The sequence below is a fragment of the Petaurus breviceps genome, unplaced genomic scaffold, assembly GCF_028583685.1.
Source record: "Petaurus breviceps papuanus isolate PSGF00001 unplaced genomic scaffold, PetGlider_PUasm1.0 90775, whole genome shotgun sequence".
Classification (NCBI taxonomy): Eukaryota; Metazoa; Chordata; class Mammalia; order Diprotodontia; family Petauridae; genus Petaurus; species Petaurus breviceps.
Window position 1 is genome coordinate 234,536 of NW_027187342.1, and position 16,834 is coordinate 251,369.

The following is a 16,834-nucleotide window of genomic DNA, read 5'->3' on the forward strand; positions in this document are numbered from 1 at the left end:
CTTTGATTAGGATTTGGTCCTCTTCAGGGTCAGTGGGTTGACCCAAAGACCTATGGAAAAGGAAGGAAGAGGTGCAGTGTCAAATATGACCTTCCTCCCTCTCCATAGACCTTTGGCCCAAGTAGAATATGAAAGAGAGTGTGATATGGTAAAGTGGAAAGAACACTGGATGGGAAGCCAGAGTTGGAGTCAGAGTGCCTGAGTTCAAATTCCAGCTCCTTGCCTGTGTAGCCTTAGGCAAGACACTTGACTAGGCCTCTGTTTTCTTATTTTTAAAATGAGAGGTTGGTAATAGATGACCCTGAAGTGCCTTCCAGATTGAAATCCATTATCTCATGATCCTTTAATGTAACTTCACTGAAAAACTTTCATTTTTAATTTTTGGATCCCTAGCACCCAGTAGGCATCCAATTAATATCTGTTCAAGTGAACTTAAATTAATTTAACTAGATTGGACATAGATCCATTCAAGAAAACATTGATTTCGGGGGATGGGCAAGACAAATCCAGTGTGTGGTGAGTAGCCCAGCCAACATATTGTGAAGGGAAGTAGTGTGAGACAGTAAAAATGGTGGGATAAAATCAGATTGTTGAGAGACTAAGGAGTTTGAACCTTACCTGGCAGAGTGACCTTTGAAAGTTTGATACAGGGGAGACACATGGTCAGACCTGTGCATTAGGAAGATTATTTTTTGACAGCCGTGTGCAGATTTGATAGGGAAGAAACTGGAGACAGGGAGATGAGATAGGAAGCTATTACAGTAGTTTATGTGAAAGGTAATGAGGTCTTAAACCAGGGTGGTGCAAAGGTAAGCTACATAGAACTTAGTAGATTGGAGGGGGTGGAGTTGAGACAGAAGGAAGAGTCTGACTTAGAGGTTTTCAGCCTGGGACGCTGGTGGTATCTTAAATGTAAAGGAAGGAACATGCCATGTTCATGGAACAGTAAGGACATGGACCCTAGCAAAGCAGAAGATGTGTGTTATGAAGTGATAAGAACTAGGATTGTATAGATGGGATGGAGGTGGGTTATGGAAGTCTTTGAAACCCAAAGGAATTTGGATTTGAAACTCTAGTAAAGAGAGAACTTTGAAAGATTCTTATGCAAGGAAGAAAAGAGATCCTCAAATATAACCGTTTTCTAGTGGTTGACATTTCAGAAGATTTGGGCTCAAGGTAAGGAAATAATAAAATAATATAATAATCAGAGTTGTCCAAAAAGTGAATGAGTTTCTTATCACCTGTGGTCTTCAGATAATTTTGCAGTTATCACAACATTTAGAGCTAGAAGGGACTAGCTCTATGAAGGCACACTTACTTTAAAGATGAAGAAATGGAAAATTGACTTGCCCAAGGTCATATATAAACTACAGAAGTGAGACTTGAAACTGACACTCTTGACTAGATTGAATGTTCATGGCACAGCAGATAGAGTCAGGAAGATTCATCTTCTTGAGTTCAAATTTGGCCACAGACACTTACTAGCTACATGACCCTGGGCAAGTCACTTAACCCTGTTTACCTCAGTTTCCTCATCTGTAAAATGAATTGGAGAAGGAAATTGCAAATCACTCCAGGATCTTTGCCAAGAAAACCCCAAATGGGGTCAGGAAGATGAAAAAATGACTGAAAAATGACTGAACAACTACTATGCCATCTTCAAATCTGGGTTGGATTAGAGACCTCTGAGTTATCTTTCAAGTGTGAGATTTTGAGAATCTCTGAGACCGTAAAACAGCTTTCTCCAGAGACTATGTCAGAGACCTAGAGTCCTATCTCCTCTCCCATTTTTTTAAACCATTTGAGGCCTGGAATATACTGTATTTGCATGGCAAGAGTTTATTTACTCTTAATAGAATGTTTCTATTCAGCTTTCAGTTTTTTTCTCCTCACTGTTTTATCTCCTTCCACCCCAAAAAAGGGGAGGAGATGTTTGTAAAGCAAGTTTAAACAGCTTCTTTAACATCAAATAGCTCTTGGTAAATAGCTCCCCAACGTGTGAAGTTTTAAGGCATCTGAAACACAAGAACTGGGCCACCCTCCCAATGCAGGTGGATTTAACTCCACCAAAACATACAGCTTGGCCCACATTGAGCGGGTTTCTCAAATTACCTCAAAGGCAGCTTTGAACTGAGTCCAAAAGAGCTTCGGCTGTTGCTAATAACAATTGTCATTGTACATAATGGGGGAGGTGTGGCTAGAAAACAACTTCTGTGAAAAAGATCTGGAGGTTTTAGTCGACCACAAACTCAGTGACAGCCATAAAATCTTACCTGATCTTAGGGTGAATTAAGAATGAAATAATTTCCAGTGTGAGGGAGGAGACACTGGCATGATGGAAAGAGGTCCTGGATTCAAATTCCATCTCTAATGCCTATTACCTATGTGACCTTGGTCAAATCATACAAGCTGGGTCTCAGTTTCCTCATCCACAAAATGGGTTATATGGCCTCTGAGGTCCCTTCCAGCTCTAAATTAATCATCTCCTGCCCCAGTCAGACCATGTGTTTATGCCCAGTTCTAGACATCAATTTATAGAAGGGAGATTGATAAGGTAGAGCATATCCAGAGATGTATAGCCATGATGGGAAGAGTAATGGAGACAATACCAAATGAGGAATGGTCAGCAGAGTTAGGGATATTTAAAGGATGAGAATACTTTATTGGGGTGGGAGATGATCATTGTTTTCAATTATTTGAAGGCTTGTCACATAGAAGGAGAGATCAGACTTAGTCCCAGAGAACAGCACTAGAAGCAACAGGAAGAGAAGCAAATTGAAGTTTAATTAATGACATTTTCTTATATTTAGAGCTACCCTAATCACTGGGAGTCTCCCAGCGGAAGCCAGAAGACCGTTCGTCAGGGATGTTGTAGAGGTGATACCTACTTGGGTAAGGTTTGGTCTGGATGACGTTGGAAGTGTCTTCCAGCTCTGAGATTCTGTAATGAAAACATAGAGACAAAAGTCATTGAAATGGAGGACTAGACCTTTGGATGCAATGGCCAACTGGGATCTTTGCTCTCAATTCACAGAAATAGGTCTGTCCTTTCTTCTACTTCATCATGCTAATCTCTTTCCTTCAGCCAGCTAAAATGTAAGGCAGAAGGGTATCTTTATCCTCAGCATCACTAAATGTTTGCTTATACAGATTTTTGTGATGACTCTTTGTGACCCCATTTGGGGCTTTTTTGTTTTTGGAAGGGAGAAGGCAGGGCAATTGGGGTTAAGTGACTTGTCCAAAGTTGTCTGAGGCTGGGTTTGAACTCAGGTCCTTCTGAATCCAGGGCTGGTGCTCTATTCACTGCATCACCTAGGGGCCCCCATTTGGGGCTTTCTTGGTAAAGATACTGGAGTGGTTCGCCAGTTCATTTTACAGATGAGGAGCTGAGGCAAACAAGGATGAATGACTTGCTCAGGATCAAGTAGTCTGAGGCTGGATTTGAACTCGGGAAGAGGAGTTTTCCTGACTCTAGGCCCCTGTGCCCTATGGTGCCACCTAGCTGCCCCCTTACACAGATTACACTGCACTTCAGTGTGAGTTGCATTATCCCCATTTTATAAATGAGGAAACTGAGGCCCAGAGAAACGCAGCAGCATCCCCAGGGTCATACAGATAGAAGGTGCCAGAGCTGTGATTCAAATCTAAGCTTTCTGGCTCAATTCTTTCTACTGCTCTGCGATTTGTACTATTTAATTGTTGTAGAAAGAAGGCCAAGGGTTTATTCTGCTGTTAAATAGTCCTTTAGATACCAGAATCTTAGAGATCAGAACCACTGTGGTACAGTGGGTAAATCACTGGATTGAAGCCAGTGGATTTCAGTTTGAGTCCCTGCTTTACTGCTTCTGCTTCTCTGGGCCTCTGTTTCCCTGTCTATCAAATGAGGAAGTCAGGCTAGATTAGATCAAAAAGATACCTTCCATTTCTAAATATAGATACATATGTTCCTACAACTCTCTCATATGACAGATGAGGAAACTCACTGTAAGAAAGACTTAAGTGTTGGGGCGGCTAGGTGATGCAGTGAATAGAGCACCGGCCCTGGAGTCAGGAGGACCTGAGTTCAAATCCGACCTCAGATGCTTGACACTTACTAGCTGTGTGACTTTAGGCAAGTCACTTAACCCCAATTGCCCTCCAAAAAGCAAAAAATGAAAATAAAAAGAAAGGCTAACTGTCTTGTGTGACTTGTGTATCTTTTGGGACATCAGAGCTGCTATTTGAATCCACACATTGCACCTCTGATGCCAGTGTAGCTTTCTGGTCCCACCCCACTGCCTCTCTTCCCTTGCAGCTCCTCCAGTCTGACCCCTAAGGTAGCCAGCCACCCTACTTAACTGGCCCAGGTAATCTCTGCAGGAACAGGGCTCTCCTGGCTATTCCTAGAGCACTGAACACTTCCCTTCCCAGCCCTAACCATCAGTGTGTTCTCTATCCTGAAATTACTTTGTATTTATGCCTCTGGGCACATGTGGAGTCAGCAAACTCAGTTGAATATAAGCTTCTTGAGGACAGAGACTGGTTTTTTCCTCAGGATTCCCAGTGCCTAATATACAGTAGCGACAACAAATACTTGCTGAATTTGCTGACAACTTAGAGTCAGGAGAGTCCCAAGTTCTAATCCTGCCTCGAGTACTTATTAGTAAAATAAGTATGGGCAAGAGGCTTCTGAGCTTTGGTTTCCTCCTCTGTAAAACAAAGATAATAATACCTGTAGTACTTACTCATAAGGTTGTGATGAGGGGTGAATGAGATAATGTATGTAAATCGCCTTGCAAACCTTAATCATTATGAAAATATCAGCTATTATTATCACAGCCTTTTAAGGTTTGAAAAGTCTGCAGCCCTATGCGGTAGGTAATGCAGATTTTATTATCCCTGTTTCTTAAGTAGGAAACTATTAAAAGACAACTAGGTAACACTGTACACGGAGTCAGGAAGACCTGAGTTCAAATCCAGTCCAGATACTTACTAGTTGTGTGACCCTGGGTAAGTCACTTAAGTTGTTTGCCTCAGTTTTCTCAACTGTAAAATGGAGATGATAATAATAATAATCTACTGTCAGGGTTATTATGAGGATCAAATAAGATGTTTGCAAAGTGTTTAGCACAGAGCCCAACACATAGTAGATACTTAATAAATACTTGTTTCCTTCCTTTCTTAAGTACTTTGCCTGCTATATCCTAGGCAGTTAACAAATACCTGCTTATTGATGGATTGCCTGATGGCTCAAAGCTAACAAGAGGAAAAACTTGGATTTGAACCCAAGTCCTCTGACTCAAGTTCAGAGCTCTTCCCATTTTTCCTGTCTATGTGTCCCAGCTACAAAAGTCTCACTGCACTACTTCTGTTATCAGATTTGTATGCCTTTTTTGAGGGGTGGGGAAAGGAAAAGGGTTAGAGATATGCCTGGAGTAAGAAATTTCTGGTATGGAAATTCCATCTACCAATGCAAATTAGCATTCCTCTCCCAGGAGGACCTGAATTCAAATCCAAACTGAGACACTTACTAGTCGTATGACCCTGGGCAAGTCACTTAACACTCTTTGACTCAGTTTCCTCATCTGTTAAATGAGCTGGAGAAGGAAATGGCAAACCATTCTAGTATCTTTGCTGAGAAAAACCCAAATGGGGTCACGGAGTCAGACAAGACTGAAATGACTGAACAACAACAACATAACCTATAGTCTTATAGAATTGTTTGGGACACTGGATGTAAATCACATGCCCATGGCTAGACAGCTAGTATATGTAAAATTTGACTTGAACTCAGGTCTCCTTCTTCCCACTAGGACTAATACTCTTTGTATCAGACCTCTAGTTTTTATGCCCCACTCCCTGGGGAAGATGATGCACTCAACTTTGAAGCTTCTGCCCTGGAACACAGTTGTCTTAATTGCTCTGAGTGCAAGCTTAGTGAATCTACTCCATCTAGCTGGTCCCCAGACCAGGGTCATATCCCACCAAGCTGTGTAGTTGTTGTCCCTGAGTGCACTTCCTCTCTGTCTCCTAAGAACCATGAGGCCTTTCCCTCTAACTTGCAGATGAACCTTTCCATCTGCGTCATCTCTCTGACTAGAATGTGAACTTCTTGTGAGGATCAATTGTCTTATTTACCTGAGTTCAAGTCCCGACTCTGCCTCTTGCTACCTGTATGACTTTGGGCAGGTCACATCCCTTCTTTGGGCCTCATTTTCCTCATCAGTCAAATAGGATAGTTGGACTAAATAGTTTCTAAGGTCCCTTCCAGCTTTAGATCAATGATTTTATAATCATTGTAAGGGCTCCCTCCACCAGGAGGGATTACAACCTCTCTGTACATTAACAGATAGTTGTATGGATTGCTGTGACTGAGCATTTCGAAATGTATCCAAGCTTGTCCATGGATAAAAGTTCATTATCGGCCCCATGCTCAAAATCTTTCCAGTTTGGTAAGACCTGCCAGAAATTTGTCACAGCCTTTTCATGAGGAGGCATTGGAAGACCTTGGGGAAGTTGGGGATCTGCTAATGATTATTATAATGAATATTGGTAATCAGTGAGCGTTTACCCAAAACTACCCTTCTCCTCCCCAGCCACCTTTATATTGTGTTGCCACAGCAGACCCTCAAACAGTAAATCATACCATTCTTGGAAAGGATGTAAGTCTATCAATTGCCCTATGACTCCACTTACCATGCCTGTGTCTTCCCTAACCAAAACTTTCTTCGCTTACCATCCCTTAACTACATAATTTGTCTCCCCCATTAGAATGTAAGGTCCTTGAGGACAGGAACTGTTTTTTTTTATCCTTAGCACTCAGCACAGTGCCTACCACATACTAAACACTTCATAGGTGCTTTTTTATTCATTAATCCATTCGTGTGGATTTGTTCTGACCTTCCATTTTCCATACCTAGAATATTTCTCTTTCTCTTTTTTCCTCCTTAACCCCATTCAGATCCTATACTATTCTTCAAGGTACCTCTTCTATATGTAGGTTACTCAGACTCTTCCTTTCCCCAACTCCCATCACTTAAAGTCCAATCCACTCATTTTAGCAGTTAATCATGTAATTATGCATAGTTCTCAAATAGTCTTATTGTGCTACCTAATCTCATCAACTAAAGGACTATATAGAAAGAGTGTGGACCAGGGATCAGTCAACCCAAGTTCTAGTCTCAGCTTTGGCATTTAATAGTTGTGTGATTTTGAGGAAGTCATTCCTCCTTCCCCCTTTCAGCATTCAGTTTCAATATCTGTAAAATGAGGGAGTTTGAGGGCCCTTTCAATCTCAAGTTCATGTATCCTTGGGGGGCCTGGCATAATACTGGGCAGAGTGAAAACTTAATGAATATTTTTTAAAGTACTCTAGCATACTTTTCTGAGGTCCATGGTTCAGTCAAGAGTTGGTATCATTATAATTTTAAACTCAACTTAAGCTAAGGGTCAAAAAGAAAAATTTTGATCCATCAAAGCACTGTTTCTCAACTGGTACATAAATTTGTGTCACTTTGGGGTTGATAATTTACTTGCAAATTCATCCTTTGTGTTTCATAATATCCTGGGTTTCCCCATGCACTATTGCCAGTTTTTGAACAGAAGGTGGAGGATGGAAGGTGGAGGTATAGGAACTGCTAAGGACAAGAAGTGTAGATAGTAAGACCAGCAAATGATTGAGTGGGGTCCCATCGAGATCTGGAGATGTGCCCCAGGTTTTGGTGTAAGACACATCATCTAGAAGGTGAACTCCTCAAGTGCAAGATCCATTATTCATATGGTACTGGGTCCCCAGCGTCAAACACAGAACCTTATACCTAGTATTTCTTCAAAATGACCTGAGTGTGGGGTGTGGCATCTCCCTCCACCAATACATATCACAGATCCTTAGTAGATCTTCTTCAAAAGTTTCCATGGTCAAAAAACAGAAAAACATCACCTGGTACCAATCCCCAACCTGTCCACGATTAGCTCTGATGGTCTTTGTATGATAAAGGATACGTGGTCTGTCCTTGAGTTTATAGCAAAGCCTTCTCAACTTAATAGGAACTCTTAACTAGGCATTTTTGCTAACTGTTTCAGCATAATGTTCATATTTCCCAATTTCCCTCTTCGGATTCTTTCAGAAGACAAAGTCTAGGAAAACTATTCAGCACAGTATTATTTTCCTACAGTGTTATTATAAGCTCAATTAGGGCAGGGACTATAGCAATCATCTTTGTACCTCTCCTATTGTTGAGCTCAGAACTGTGCATATGGATTAACGTATAGGATCATCAGTGTCTTCAGGCAGAGGCTACATGGCTCCTTGTCAGGAAGGGCATAGAAGGATTAATGTCTCAGGTAAAGGCTGTACCAGATGACCTCTGAGGTACCTTCAAATTCTGAGGTTGTGTGACTCTATTGAGCAGGGGAAGCATAAAGATCAAAACTGGCCCAAGAACCTCTGCCTCTCCACAGCTTTAATGAAGATGAAACCAATAATAAGGGTTTGGGGAGAATGGGAGCAGAGTAGGGGACATAGAACCATACTGTGACTTCCTGGCTGGCTCTTGGGGCACCTGTGAAGGAGCAAGAGAGGTTGGGTGGCAAAGAAAGAATGGGAATTTCTGAAGTAGAACATGGTGGCTGTTTGAACAATGATGTCAACACTTCCTGCTAATATTCCCCAACAATATAGGACAGGGCAGAGCTAGAAGTGTGGCAATCAAATGGGGAGAAGGAATTTGAGGAGGAGGTTGATTTGAGGACAGGGATGAAGCAATTTTGTAAAGGCCTCTTTGAATATACCAAATATCTGCAGCTTCTGCAGGGTCTCTCTTTCATTGTCCAAGGTGAGCCCTAAGATCACTTTGGCGTGTACATTTATTCTGACATGCACACCAAACCTTAGAAGCCATAACCTTAGAGATTATTGGCTTTCTCACCCCCCCCCCCAATAGCTGCCTGCCTAATTTTGAAAGGGTCTGTAGCAATTTCTACTCCATTCTGTAGAATCAAAGAATCTCAGAGCTAGGAGGAATTGCAAAGAGCATCTTCTCTAACTCCAACCTGAACAGGAATCTCTTCTATGACATCTCTGACAAGTACTCATCCAAGTTCTAAGACACCCAGTGAAGAGGGAAGCCACTGCCCCCCTAAGGCTGCCCATTGCACTTGTAGATGGCTTTCAATTCTAGGAAGCTTCTTTTTATATTAAGCGATTGGGGTTGGATTGGATTAGATTGGAATGGGACTGAAATCTGTGTCTCTGTGACTTCTTCCCATTGTCCTTACCCCTTTTTTTCCTTTTGGAATCAAAAGCAAAACAAGTCTGATCCTCCGTCAACATGCCCTATGAACACTGAAATCAGCCACCATGTCCCTAAGTCTTCTCTTTTCTGGGCCAAATATCCCCCTTTCATTATTTCATTCATTCAAATCCTTGCATGGTTATGGTTTCAAGTTTCCTCACGTTTCCATGCTGGTCACTCCCCTCTGGATATACTTCAGCTTGTTAATGTCCTTAAAATGTGCCCCAAACTGAATACAACAATCCATCTGTAGTTTGACCAAAGCAAGAGTATAGCGAGACTATCACTTCCCCTGTGCCAGACTCTATTCTTTTGTTAATGCAACCTAGAATTGAATTTCTTATATTTATATATTATACTTATATAAGTATATGTAGTAGTATCCAAATGCAGAAATTTACATACATACCTTTTACATGTAATCATACTAAATTTAGTCATATTAGATTTAACTGTTGATGGAACCTGTTGAGGTCTTTGGGGATCCACATTCTTTTGTCTAATATGTTAGCATTACCTTCCAGCTTCATGTCCTCCACAAATTTGATAAGTAGTCCATAATAATTTGGTTCAAGTCATTCAAGTCCTATAGCAATCTATTTAAGATTATCCTATAAGATGAGATGGATTTGTGTCTGGGTTCTTATATTCAGCCTCTTTTGAATCAAGCCAACCGTGCTATCATCAGATACACACCTCTTTATCTTGAAATTTTTTCCAAATGTTTTGCCAGAATTCAGATATTCCATATCTATAACATTGCTCTCATCTACAAGTCAAGTAATCCTTAAAAAAACAAAACAGGTGGAAGATAAATGAAGTTAATCTGGAATGCCTTGTACCTTTTTTAAAATTATTTTTTCAGGGGCATCCAGGTGGCTCAGCGAGTAAGAGCACAGGCCCCAGTGTCGGGATGACCTGGGGAATCGAATCCAGGATCAGATACTTAGTATCATACCCAGAAATAACTGGCAGTGTAACCTTGAGCAAGTTACTTAACCCCAATTGCTTATAAAAAAATTATTTTTTCATTTAATAAGCATTTGACTCCCCCCCACTTCTGTTACTCCTCCCTTCCCTGAAAAAGAGAAAAAAGAAGAAAAAATACACAGTCATGGAGGGCACATTCCTATACCATTCCCACATTGGTCATGTCCAAAAATGCCTATCTCACTCTATATACCTAATCTAAATACCTCTTTATCAGGAAGTGGGCAGTGTTGCATCAATCCTCTGAAATCATTGTGTTGATCAGAGTTCTTAGCTCTTTCAAAATTATTTGTTTTTATAATGTTGTTATGGTATAAATTATTCTCACAGTTCTGCTCACTTGACTCTGCATCAGTTCAGAGTGAGATTCAAGTGAGACCTGCTTCTCCCCTTTCCTCCTTCATATGGATTCTACTTGTAGACTCTGATTAGGTGAAACAATAAATCCCTCCCCATTCTTTCCCTTTTCTTCCCTAACTTCTTCCTTCTCTTTCTCCACTATCAAAACATAATAAAAATGACTTCTTATTTGACTTTCTCTATGACCCCTGCTGGCATCACAATTCTTAGTGAATGATTATATCATCCTCCCCTCCACATTAGAACGAAAACACTATATCTTTATAAAGTATTTTACTCACTCACTTGTAATTATTCCTTTTTATGTTTCTCTTTCCTCTCGTATCTGTATTTCAAAGGTTTTACTCAGCTTCTACATTTTCATCAGGAATTTTCTGTTGTATTAAAGATCCACTCCCCTCCATTATTCTTTTGGAATATCACAGTCCACAATTCCCTCTTCTTTAGAGTTGTAGCTGTTAAATCTTTTATGATCCTAATTGTGGTTCTTCAGGACTTAAAATCTTTCTGATAGCTTGCAGCATTTTTTCTTTGACATAAAACTCTGGGTTTGTGTCATAACATTCCTGGGAATTTTCATTTAAGAGTTTTCTTCAGGAGGCTACCAGTGGGTTCTTTCTATTCATTTACCTTCTAGTTCTGAGAGCTGGACAGTGTTCCTTCATGATTTCTCGAAATGTGATACTCAAACTCTTTTTTTTTTAATCATAGATTTCAGTTAGTTCAATGGTTCTTTAAATTATCTCTCCTTGATCTGTTTTCCAGGTCAATTGTTTTTTTTTAATGTGAGATATCTCATATTTCCTTCAATTTTAAAAAAAGTTTGACTATGTTTGATATTTTTTTATTGTTTTAATATTTTTCATTTTCTCATCCAGTCATTCACTCCTCTTTGGTCCATTTTAATTTTCAGGGAGTCTATTACTTGGGTAAGGTTTTGTGTGTCTTGTGCCAAGGTGTTAATTGTCTTTCTAAAAGTCTGGTCTCCATAAGTCTAATCTCTTTTCTAATTTTCTCCATTCTTTTCTCTCATTTCAATTAGAATACCTTTTAAATTTCAATTATAATGCCTTTTCAAACTCATCTTTATCACTTCATTTCTTCTAGGAATTCTAACTAACTTTGTGGGGAATCTGTGTTTTGCTGAGGATTTGCTTCTAGGTACTTTTCACTTATTCTCTTCCTTTGGGTTTATATCTTGTGTCTTGATAAATAATAGCAGTGTAACTTTTTTTCTGTTTAGTCATACTTTTAATAATATGCTCTGAGAAACCTGGCATTGCTGTCCTTGCTTGGAGGTCTTTCAGGGATAAATCTTTGCTCCTATCCTGTGTGTGAGACCCTGTTATACTACAGTCCTGGTCGAGGGACTGAGTTTATAATCTGCTATAGGCAACCCCATGATGAGGGCTCTGGGTACTTGTAATGGAAATGCAAATTTAAAGATCTTCCCTGCCCCTAGGCTAAAGTGCACCTGGAGCCTGGGGTGGGAGGCTTGTTTTTCAGTAGACACTTTTTGATTGGCCAGTGGGTCCAGAAGGTTGTTACATTCTCTGAGCCAGGAGAAGGCTATATAATCCCTGATGTGAGGCTTTGTTTTGGGGCTCACTTTGAGAAGTGTTCTGTGATTTGATCAGATGAGACTCTGGGAAGCCGTTGTTGAGAGCCCCCCCCCCCCACTTTGAAAAACCCAGATGTTGATTTGGTATGGATGTAATGGTTGGACAGTTTGGAAATCTGTCTACTTGATCTGTTTCTCTGTCTTGATAATTCTGTCTGTATACTCTGAAGTTCGGGGTGCTGACCTTTTTCCCCTGAACTAGGTAAATGATATATGTTTAAAGTAAATATGATTGGATACATGATTATATATATGATTAAAGTAAGCTTATTAACCCATTTTGAGTTGCTTTCCTTTATCAAAGCAGATCTAAGAACCTGTATTGGCAGCCACCCTGGGGACACTGGGGTGCTTGCTGCTACAGTACTGTGGGTGGGAGGGTTCTGCTAGGAACTGATGGGGTTTGGGATTCTGAGCCTATTCTCCTCTTTGAACTGTATACCTAGGTTAGAGCTAAGTCTAAGATTAGCTTTGGACATTTCTGCCATTCAGTCCTAGACTGGAGTTCTAGACACTGAGCCTAGAGTTTCTGGCCCCTCTGGGAGACCCTTAGTTACTGACCTGGCCTATGACTGGGACTTTGATTAGCTCTGGACATTCCTGCCCTGGTGACTTGGATTAAAGCTCTGGACACTGAATCTGGTGAACTCAAGCTGGGACTTGGGCCTGGGTCATCTTTGATCTGGCCCTGCCCTGGTCACTTGCCTATGGTTTGGATAAATCATCTTAGACTGGGAAAAATGACCCACTGCTTTTTAATCCTTTGATTTCCCATTAACTACTGGATCCAGCATTCTTCTTAGAACATTGCTGGAGTAGTTGCGTTTGGGGGAGGGGGACTGAGATGAATTCTTTCTCCCACTCTGCCTTCTTGGTTGCATCTCCCTGGCATGCCTGGTTCTTAAAGAACCTATGCTGGCTCCTAGTGATCACTGCCTTCTTTCCTAAATGCTCATTAACCATTCCTTTAATAACTTATCCCAGTTGTTCCTCTCAGATTCTAACCAAGCAATCACTTATAATTGATATCTGATATGTATTTGTGGATTACTAAAGGTACTACTCTTCTTCTAGGGCAAGGAATGGAAACTGACCCAGAGAGTTCCAAATAGAAAGTTCAGTTTGGATAGTAATGTCCCTCCAAGTGCCACACAGAAATTTCAGAAAGCTGACATGCCTCAGGGGTTGTTCTTTGCTTGCTATATTAGTCATCAAAGATGCAAAGGCTCCAAGTCTCCACTATCACATGATGAATTCTGCATCTGTGACTTACCTTGGACTTGGGGATGGGAGCAACATGAATATGGAGGGCCCACAGATTCGAGTCCCTAAGAAGTCTTCACAGCAACAATGGAGATGTTTACCCGGAGGAAATTTCTTGCTTTCTCTTTTCCTATGATTTTCTCATAAAATCACAGATTTAGAGCTAGAAGGGACCTTGGAGGCCATCTAGTAGAGTTCTCTTCTTTTTACAGATGAAGAAACTGAGACCCAGAGAGGTTTAGTAACTTGGCTAAGCTTACATGAGTAGTAAGTGGGAGAGTCAGGATTTGAACCCAGATCCTCTGATTCTAAATCTACCTGAATTGGGAGGGTCCCTTTTCCGTGCAGATCTGGAACTGAGCAGGAAGTTCTTCAAAACCACAAAAGAAATATATTTAACTCTTGAAGCACAATGTTTTCTTGAGCCAGCCCTTACAAGAGGCAAGTGAACAGCCCAGCCAGACACCAGTCACCCAAGCTACAGGTTCCCAGAAATAGCAAGTTTATCTTGTAAGTTGTCCACACCAGCAGCAGGGCTTGATGATAATGGGTGTGTATGATTGCAGAGTTTGCATGTGCAAGTGTGTGTGTGTTTGTATATGTACATATGTGTGAGTGTGAGGTTATAAAGATGAGTGCATGGGAGGATGTATCTGAGTGTACGCATAAATAAGAATGTGTAGGTTTATGAATGTGTGTATTAAGTGTGTGTCAGGGAGCAGCTACTTGTTGTAGTGGATAAAGCACCGGTCCCAGAATCATTCCAATCTGGCCTCCTAGGGGTAGTTAGGTGGCCCAATGGATAGAGCACTGGCCCTGGAATCAGGAGGACCTGAGTTCCAATCTGGCCTCAGAACACTTCCTAGTTGTGTGACCTTGAGCAAGTCACTTAACCCTGTATACCTCAGTTTCCTCCTCTGTAAAATAAACTGGAGAAGGAAATGGCAAACCATTCCAGTATCTATCAAGAAAACCCCAAATGGGGTCATGAAGAGTTAGACACAACTGAAACAACTAAACAGTAACAAATATGTGTGTATTGTGCAAGACTCTTAATGTTTTGTGGGATAAGGTACATGAGTATGTGTGAGTGTAAGCAGGAAGGCATGCTTGTGTCTGAGTGAATTTGTGTGTGTGTATGTACATGTGTAAGTGTGTCTGTTTTTTTAGTGTATGAATGTGTTGTTGGGGGGAGCAATAGAAAGGGAAAAGCTTGGGGACTCACTTTTGAGTCTTTTCCTAGAGAGCAGGGATTAAAGGCTAACTAAGTAGATAGCCCTTGGGACCCTGGGGTCAGAATCCCTATCATAGAGTCGTAAACATCAAAACTCAGTGTAAGAGGCCAACCTGAGCAGGGAAGCACGCTTGGTACACTCTCCAAAGAGAAGTTCTCAATTTGTGCATGGAGCCCTGGATTGTGGGGGCCTCCAGAGGTCAAGCAGCTCATATCAGCCTCCATACAGAAACACACCAAAGCCATGTTTTCAAAGACCTCTGGAGCAGGAGATGCTGCAATTCCCCAGGGTGGCCTGTTGGCCCAGGACATCTGTCAGCCAAAATTGTGAGAGAAATTAAAGCATCAGACTAGAGCTAGAGAGAATATTCAGGAAACAGCAATACTAGAACTTGGGGTTCACCTCATGTGTAGATGCAGCCTGGGGCTACCTGTCTCTGTGATATGCTTTTAGGGAGCTCCAAGTAGGATCCTAACTGATAACATTGTTAGTGCTCGATATTCCCCCACTACAGTTTCATTCCTTTGAAGACACATGGTGCGGTAAGAATACTGGCTTTTGGAGTTGGGGGACCAGAATTTCAAGCCTGGCCCTGCTTCATGCTATCTGAGTAACTTCAGTCAAGTCTCTGCCCTACTTGGAGCCTTATTTCTCTGATGTATAAAATGGTATCGGGTGGCATCAGGAGCTCTTAACTTGGGGCCAATGAACTTTTAAAAAACTGTATTTTGATAACTGTATTCTAACACAATTAGCTTCCTTGGTAACACTCTCTATCTTATTTTATGCATTCTAAATATTATTCTGAGAAGGGGTCCTTAGGCTTCACCTGATGCCAAAAGGCTTCATCACACACATCCCCCCTCACCAGAATGATCCATAAGATCCTTCCTGGTTCTCCCATCCTAGGATCCTATACTTAGCCATTAGGCCCAGCATGAGCTCCAGCCAGGGTAGTGATTGTGTCTTCTCTTTACATTACACCCCTCCTCTGCCACAGCTCTCCGGTGTCACGGGGACCCTGAGTCCTCCATACCTATGGGAGTGGAACTAGAGAGCATGCCCCAGCACCTCCTGTCATGCATGGGAAAGCTAGGAGCATAATTCGAGCAATGCACTAAGTGTCTATCATCTGAGGACCAGCTTAGCTTAGTGAAGAGAGGGGCATCACTAACCATTCCACCACCAGCTAATTAATTTTTTGACCACACTAACACTCACACTGCCCATGGAGGATGTGGAGTTGCTAGGAGCTGGGTCAGTAAAAGGAACACATACTCTAATGATATCACCATCTTCTGCATCTAGTCTTTCCTGATTTTTCCCAAAAGTTAGTGCCCTTCTTACCTTTTGTTGTTGTTCAGGTTTATCTCAGCCTGTGTGACCCCATTTGGTGTTTCCTTGGGCAAAGATACTGAAATAATTTGACATTTCCTTCTTGAACTCATTTTACAGATGAGGAAACTGAGGCAAAGAGGGTTAAGTGACTTGCCCACAGTCACGCAACCAGTAAGTATCTAAGGCCGGATTTGAGATCAGGTCTTCTTGACTGTGGGCCTGGTGCTCTATTAACTACACCACCTAGCACTGAGAATAGCATCAGGTACACATTAGGTGTTTAATAAATGCTTTTTGGTTGATGATTGTCTTCCCTGTTACAGCATATGCTCTTTGAAGGCATAGACTACTTTACTTTTGTCTGTGATCCCAGTGTCTCTCACAGTGCCTGGTATATACTTGGAACCTGATAAATGCTTATTGATGGATTGATTGAAGTGATGAAGCATGCTGCTTTCTGGAATTCTGTATATAGAAAGCACTTAATAAAAGGTGTTACTGACCTATGACTGATAGGACATTTTCCCCATAATTGGTAAGATATTTTCACTATGTTGGTGAACAAACTAGAAGGTACCTCAGAGATCATAGTCCAACCTCCCTCCCCCCTTTTATAAATGAGGAAATAAAGTCACAGAGAGATTAAATGATTCACCTATCCTCACACAAGAAACAAGTAGCACAGCTCAGACTTAAATGGAAATCCTTTTACTCCAAATCCAGCCTTCTTTCTGGCATGCTACTCTAACCTCTCA

The 16,834-nt window shown here is 41.3% G+C and overlaps 1 long non-coding RNA gene across 2 annotated transcripts in view; it reads left to right on the forward strand.

Moving 5' to 3' along the window:
* LOC138146917 (uncharacterized) overlaps positions 1-16,834 on the forward strand; it is a 32,505-nt gene that overhangs the window by 9,430 nt on the left and 6,241 nt on the right. Inside the window, exon 1 of one of the 2 annotated variants that reach the window (XR_011164641.1) lies at positions 2,674-2,892. The exons of the other annotated variant lie outside the window; for it this stretch is intronic. This is a non-coding gene — a long non-coding RNA (uncharacterized lncRNA). Of the gene's footprint in view, positions 1-2,673; positions 2,893-16,834 lie in introns of those variants that run through there. 2 annotated transcript variants of the gene reach the window in all.